This window comes from Gigantopelta aegis, unplaced genomic scaffold (genome assembly GCF_016097555.1).
Source record: "Gigantopelta aegis isolate Gae_Host unplaced genomic scaffold, Gae_host_genome ctg7647_pilon_pilon:::debris, whole genome shotgun sequence".
NCBI classification, from domain to species: domain Eukaryota; kingdom Metazoa; phylum Mollusca; class Gastropoda; order Neomphalida; family Peltospiridae; genus Gigantopelta; species Gigantopelta aegis.
In genome coordinates this window covers 12,915-20,677 of record NW_024535981.1, presented here as the reverse complement: position 1 = coordinate 20,677, position 7,763 = coordinate 12,915, and the positions used below count along the sequence as shown (strand labels likewise).

General features: G+C 40.7%; 2 non-coding genes and 2 pseudogenes across 2 annotated transcripts; all 4 read left to right on the top strand.

Annotated features, from left to right (window-relative positions):
- Positions 1-1,005: 1,005 nt before the first annotated feature.
- Positions 1,006-1,124, top strand: LOC121366901 (annotated as a pseudogene).
- Positions 1,125-2,820: 1,696 nt separating this feature from the next.
- Positions 2,821-2,939, top strand: LOC121366905. Its single transcript, XR_005957260.1, has one exon. It is a non-coding gene; the product is annotated as a 5S ribosomal RNA (ribosomal RNA).
- A 1,686-nt stretch (positions 2,940-4,625) lies between these two features.
- On the top strand, positions 4,626-4,744 carry LOC121366900 (annotated as a pseudogene).
- A 1,696-nt stretch (positions 4,745-6,440) lies between these two features.
- On the top strand, positions 6,441-6,559 carry LOC121366904. The gene has a single exon (XR_005957259.1). It is a non-coding gene; the product is annotated as a 5S ribosomal RNA (ribosomal RNA).
- The last annotated feature ends 1,204 nt before the right edge of the window (positions 6,560-7,763 follow it).

The window sequence follows — 7,763 nt, the reverse complement described above, 5'->3', positions numbered from 1 at the left end:
TCCGAATCCGAAGATGAAGAAATGGAATAAATGCAGACGCCACTTGGTGGCGGCTCTTTTAAGAGCCAAACAAATCACACGAAAGTGGTTTTATACATAATTGCAATATTTGATTTTTATTCACACGCACAGACACAGTATTGTAAATGCATACTCCCGAAAAGGGACACACACCTACTTTTTTCCCGCTCTCCACATAATTATGTTTTACTCATCACCACCCCTACCCAATCAAAAACAAAAAAGAAACGGATCCTTGTTTACAGACACCTCAGCACAATTAAACATACATCTACACGCGCGCACGCATACAGACATGCACGAACAGACAACTGCCCCCACACAACTCCCCCCAACACATATCTTTTCAAATCATTGTTTACACTTTCTAAGCCTCAAAAAATTCAGTGACGTCATTTGTCATTGTAACACAAGGGCGATGTTGAACTTAGTGGGTAGAACGCTTACCTGAGGCGCGATGCGTTGTACGATAGGAAGGCGATGGGTTTTATCCCGTCCCAACCATATTTCTTTCTCTTTTTCTTTTTCATATCGTTGTTTTCGCCGTGGAAGGCAAACTCCGCTTCCAAGAGTCAAACAATTGCGTGACGTCATTTGTCATTGTAATATTACGGCAATACCAAGTTTACTGGGTAGAGCGCTCACCTGAGGCGTATTATCTTATAGGATACGAACTATAAGGTATCTTTCCGTTACAACCGGTGCACAGCGATTCTTAAATAAGTCTTTATGCTGTGGTAGCAAAACTTCGTTTCGAAGCGTCTAACAATTGCGTGACGTCATTTGTCATTGTAAGACAATGACAATATCTAGCTTAGTGGAGAACCCCACCCCACCCCACCCCCGCGCTAAATTCGTGAACATGCGCCTGGCCCCACCGAACGCCATTTTACCTGTCCGTCGAAAAAAATAAAACAAAAATGAATGCTGAATGATAACTTCCGGAATACTACATACGTATACCTTTATTTTACATCAGTTCTTGTCTACGGCCATACCACGTTGAAAGCACCGGTTGTCGTCCGATCAACGAAGTTAAGCAACGTCGGGCCCGGTTAGTACTTGGATGGGTGACCGCCTGGAAACACCGGGTGGTGTAGAAATTTTTTCTATTAACAAAATAATATTTTAATTTACTTTAGAATATCGATTTTATTTATTTATTTATTCATTTTTTCATTGATTATTATTACCATGATTATTATTATTATTATTGAGGCTAGTCATAAATAAATTCATCTATAAAGGAGCACTGTTGTTTAAGGACCAGGGCAAAGAAATTAACAGTTAAAGTTTTAACGAAGGTACCTACCCGTTATTCTAATTGCCTTGATTACGTCATTGAGTTTGTTAATTAGATCAACTAATTGACTGGCACTTGAGTGGTCTGGATTTGTGTACAATGTGTATATTGCTGACGTGACATTGAGTATTAGTTCGTGTCATAAGGAATATAAAGTGCATGTTTCTCTTCTCTCTGTACATTTCATTTTTATAATTACGACACTGCTGTTCAATATAATGGAGAAATTCAATCTATACGCCGAACTCTACGATTCTGAGAATCGTTTCAGACGAGCCTGTGAGCAGGTCATCTTCCTTAACGACAGGCTAGAAGACCTCCAGATTCGCTATGATAAAGCGAGAATCGACAACCACAAGTCATTCCGTTACAACCTGCGACTGAAGATGGCAACAGTAGAGGGAGTCCGGAACTCTTACTACGAGTATGCTTGCTGGAAAGCAGAAATGGTTGCAGAGTTGAGGCTGAAGGTGGCAATCGTCTCCCCCGAATCCGAATCCGAAGATGAAGAAATGGAATAAATGCAGACGCCACTTGGTGGCGGCTCTTTTAAGAGCCAAACAAATCACACGAAAGTGGTTTTATACATAATTGCAATGTTTGATTTTTATTCACACGCACAGACACAGTATTGTAAATGCATACTCCCGAAAAGGGACACACACCTACGTTTTTCCCGCTCTCCACATAATTATGTTTTACTCATCACCACCCCTACCCAATCAAAAACAAAAAAGAAACGGATCCTTGTTTACAGACACCTCAGCACAATTAAACATACATCTACACGCGCGCACGCATACAGACATGCACGAACAGACAACTGCCCCCACACAACTCCCCCGAACACATATCTTTTCAAATCATTGTTTACACTTTCTAAGCCTCAAAAAATTCAGTGACGTCATTTGTCATTGTAACACAAGGGCGATGTTGAACTTAGTGGGTAGAACGCTTACCTGAGGCGCGATGCGTTGTACGATAGGAAGGCGATGGGTTTTATCCCGTCCCAACCATATTTCTTTCTCTTTTTCTTTTTCATATCGTTGTTTTCGCCGTGGAAGGCAAACTCCGCTTCCAAGCGTCAAACAATTGCGTGACGTCATTTGTCATTGTAATATTACGGCAATACCAAGTTTACTGGGTAGAGCGCTCACCTGAGGCGTATTATCTTATAGGATACGAACTATAAGGTATCTTTCCGTTACAACCAGTGCACAGCGATTCTTAAATAAGTCTTTATGCTGTGGAAGCAAAACTTCGTTTCGAAGCGTCTAACAATTGCGTGACGTCATTTGTCATTGTAAGACAATGACAATATCTAGCTTAGTGGAGAACCCCACCCCACCCCACCCCCGCGCTAAATTCGTGAACATGCGCCTGGCCCCACCGAACGCCATTTTACCTGTCCGTCGAAAAAAATAAAACAAAAATGAATGCTGAATGATAACTTCCGGAATACTACATACGTATACCTTTATTTTACATCAGTTGTTGTCTACGGCCATACCACGTTGAAAGCACCGGTTGTCGTCCGATCAACGAAGTTAAGCAACGTCGGGCCCGGTTAGTACTTGGATGGGTGACCGCCTGGGAACACCGGGTGCTGTAGAAATTTTTTCTATTAACAAAATAATATTTTAATTTACTTTAGAATATCGATTTTATTTATTTATTTATTCATTTTTTTCATTGATTATTATTATTATTATTATTGAGGCTAGTCATAAATAAATTCATCTATAAAGGAGCACTGTTGTTTAAGGACCAGGGCAAAGAAATTAACAGTTAAAGTTTTAACGAAGGTACCTACCCGTTATTCTAATTGCCTTGATTACGTCATTGAGTTTGTTAATTAGATCAACTAATTGACTGGCACTTGAGTGGTCTGGATTTGTGTACAATGTGTATATTGCTGACGTGACATTGAGTATTAGTTCGTGTCATAAGGAATATAAAGTGCATGTTTCTCTTCTCTCTGTACATTTGATTTTTATAATTACGACACTGCAGTTCAATATAATGGAGAAATTCAATCTATACGCCGAACTCTACGATTCTGAGAATCGTTTCAGACGAGCCTGTGAGCAGGTCATCTTCCTTAACGACAGGCTAGAAGACCTCCAGATTCGCTATGATAAAGCGAGAATCGACAACCACAAGTCATTCCGTTACAACCTGCGACTGAAGATGGCAACAGTAGAGGGAGTCCGGAACTCTTACTACGAGTATGCTTGCTGGAAAGCAGAAATGGTTGCAGAGTTGAGGCTGAATGTGGCAATCGTCTCCCCCGAATCCGAATCCGAAGATGAAGAAATGGAATAAATGCAGACGCCACTTGGTGGCGGCTCTTTTAAGAGCCAAACAAATCACACGAAAGTGGTTTTATACATAATTGCAATGTTTGATTTTTATTCACACGCACAGACACAGTATTGTAAATGCATACTCCCGAAAAGGGACACACACCTACTTTTTTCCCCCTCTCCACATAATTATGTTTTACTCATCACCACCCCTACCCAATCAAAAACAAAAAAGAAACGGATCCTTGTTTACAGACACCTCAGCACAATTAAACATACATCTACACGCGCGCACGCATACAGACATGCACGAACAGACAACTGCCCCCACACAACTCCCCCCAACACATATCTTTTCAAATCATTGTTTACACTTTCTAAGCCTCAAAAAATTCAGTGACGTCATTTGTCATTGTAACACAAGGGCGATGTTGAACTTAGTGGGTAGAACGCTTACCTGAGGCGCGATGCGTTGTACGATAGGAAGGCGATGGGTTTTATCCCGTCCCAACCATATTTCTTTCTCTTTTTCTTTTTCATATCGTTGTTTTCGCCGTGGAAGGCAAACTCCGCTTCCAAGAGTCAAACAATTGCGTGACGTCATTTGTCATTGTAATATTACGGCAATACCAAGTTTACTGGGTAGAGCGCTCACCTGAGGCGTATTATCTTATAGGATACGAACTATAAGGTATCTTTCCGTTACAACCGGTGCACAGCGATTCTTAAATAAGTCTTTATGCTGTGGAAGCAAAACTTCGTTTCGAAGCGTCTAACAATTGCGTGACGTCATTTGTCATTGTAAGACAATGACAATATCTAGCTTAGTGGAGAACCCCACCCCACCCCACCCCCGCGCTAAATTCGTGAACATGCGCCTGGCCCCACCGAACGCCATTTTACCTGTCCGTCGAAAAAAAATAAAACAAAAATGAATGCTGAATGATAACTTCCGGAATACTACATACGTATACCTTTATTTTACATCAGTTCTTGTCTACGGCCATACCACGTTGAAAGCACCGGTTGTCGTCCGATCAACGAAGTTAAGCAACGTCGGGCCCGGTTAGTACTTGGATGGGTGACCGCCTGGAAACACCGGGTGGTGTAGAAATTTTTTCTATTAACAAAATAATATTTTAATTTACTTTAGAATATCGATTTTATTTATTTATTTATTCATTTTTTCATTGATTATTATTACCATGATTATTATTATTATTATTGAGGCTAGTCATAAATAAATTCATCTATAAAGGAGCACTGTTGTTTAAGGACCAGGGCAAAGAAATTAACAGTTAAAGTTTTAACGAAGGTACCTACCCGTTATTCTAATTGCCTTGATTACGTCATTGAGTTTGTTAATTAGATCAACTAATTGACTGGCACTTGAGTGGTCTGGATTTGTGTACAATGTGTATATTGCTGACGTGACATTGAGTATTAGTTCGTGTCATAAGGAATATAAAGTGCATGTTTCTCTTCTCTCTGTACATTTCATTTTTATAATTACGACACTGCTGTTCAATATAATGGAGAAATTCAATCTATACGCCGAACTCTACGATTCTGAGAATCGTTTCAGACGAGCCTGTGAGCAGGTCATCTTCCTTAACGACAGGCTAGAAGACCTCCAGATTCGCTATGATAAAGCGAGAATCGACAACCACAAGTCATTCCGTTACAACCTGCGACTGAAGATGGCAACAGTAGAGGGAGTCCGGAACTCTTACTACGAGTATGCTTGCTGGAAAGCAGAAATGGTTGCAGAGTTGAGGCTGAAGGTGGCAATCGTCTCCCCCGAATCCGAATCCGAAGATGAAGAAATGGAATAAATGCAGACGCCACTTGGTGGCGGCTCTTTTAAGAGCCAAACAAATCACACGAAAGTGGTTTTATACATAATTGCAATGTTTGATTTTTATTCACACGCACAGACACAGTATTGTAAATGCATACTCCCGAAAAGGGACACACACCTACGTTTTTCCCGCTCTCCACATAATTATGTTTTACTCATCACCACCCCTACCCAATCAAAAACAAAAAAGAAACGGATCCTTGTTTACAGACACCTCAGCACAATTAAACATATATCTACACGCGCGCACGCATACAGACATGCACGAACAGACAACTGCCCCCACACAACTCCCCCGAACACATATCTTTTCAAATCATTGTTTACACTTTCTAAGCCTCAAAAAATTCAGTGACGTCATTTGTCATTGTAACACAAGGGCGATGTTGAACTTAGTGGGTAGAACGCTTACCTGAGGCGCGATGCGTTGTACGATAGGAAGGCGATGGGTTTTATCCCGTCCCAACCATATTTCTTTCTCTTTTTCTTTTTCATATCGTTGTTTTCGCCGTGGAAGGCAAACTCCGCTTCCAAGCGTCAAACAATTGCGTGACGTCATTTGTCATTGTAATATTACGGCAATACCAAGTTTACTGGGTAGAGCGCTCACCTGAGGCGTATTATCTTATAGGATACGAACTATAAGGTATCTTTCCGTTACAACCAGTGCACAGCGATTCTTAAATAAGTCTTTATACTGTGGAAGCAAAACTTCGTTTCGAAGCGTCTAACAATTGCGTGACGTCATTTGTCATTGTAAGACAATGACAATATCTAGCTTAGTGGAGAACCCCACCCCACCCCACCCCCGCGCTAAATTCGTGAACATGCGCCTGGCCCCACCGAACGCCATTTTACCTGTCCGTCGAAAAAAATAAAACAAAAATGAATGCTGAATGATAACTTCCGGAATACTACATACGTATACCTTTATTTTACATCAGTTGTTGTCTACGGCCATACCACGTTGAAAGCACCGGTTGTCGTCCGATCAACGAAGTTAAGCAACGTCGGGCCCGGTTAGTACTTGGATGGGTGACCGCCTGGGAACACCGGGTGCTGTAGAAATTTTTTCTATTAACAAAATAATATTTTAATTTACTTTAGAATATCGATTTTATTTATTTATTTATTCATTTTTTCATTGATTATTATTATTATTATTGAGGCTAGTCATAAATAAATTCATCTATAAAGGAGCACTGTTGTTTAAGGACCAGGGCAAAGAAATTAACAGTTAAAGTTTTAACGAAGGTACCTACCCGTTATTCTAATTGCCTTGATTACGTCATTGAGTTTGTTAATTAGATCAACTAATTGACTGGCACTTGAGTGGTCTGGATTTGTGTACAATGTGTATATTGCTGACGTGACATTGAGTATTAGTTCGTGTCATAAGGAATATAAAGTGCATGTTTCTCTTCTCTCTGTACATTTGATTTTTATAATTACGACACTGCAGTTCAATATAATGGAGAAATTCAATCTATACGCCGAACTCTACGATTCTGAGAATCGTTTCAGACGAGCCTGTGAGCAGGTCATCTTCCTTAACGACAGGCTAGAAGACCTCCAGATTCGCTATGATAAAGCGAGAATCGACAACCACAAGTCATTCCGTTACAACCTGCGACTGAAGATGGCAACAGTAGAGGGAGTCCGGAACTCTTACTACGAGTATGCTTGCTGGAAAGCAGAAATGGTTGCAGAGTTGAGGCTGAATGTGGCAATCGTCTGGCCTCAGACCACAATTAATTTCGCTATATGTTTCTATATAGCCTTAGTGGCTATAATATTTTTATTAATATCAGCAGGCCCGTGAAGTTTTGTATGTACCTTTGCCTGCATGGGGGACACATACCCTGAAAAGGACAACCCCTGTTGTCCAGCTCTTTCTCCCAGCATATTGGTTTAAACAGACACACCCTCTAAACCTGGCCGGAGTACACCCATTTTACACAAAAAGCACTACTTTTGCATGGGCCGGAATTACCACAAACAAGTCTTCAATGTCAACAAGTTACACATGTTTACAAACTACATGCTATCCCCTGTCACTTCAGTCAAACAGTTGCCACTTCATAGCTGTCTGCCATGAAATAATCACAGTCAAACAGCAGACTACTTGCGCGGTGAAACTTCCGGATTTTGGACAACCAAATGGGAAGATAACTGTAATCTGAGGCCTATCAGTCAATTTTTTCCCCTAAAATCTGGCCCACACTAATGCATTCCAATGATATACATATTAAAGCAATGCTCGGTAAGTATC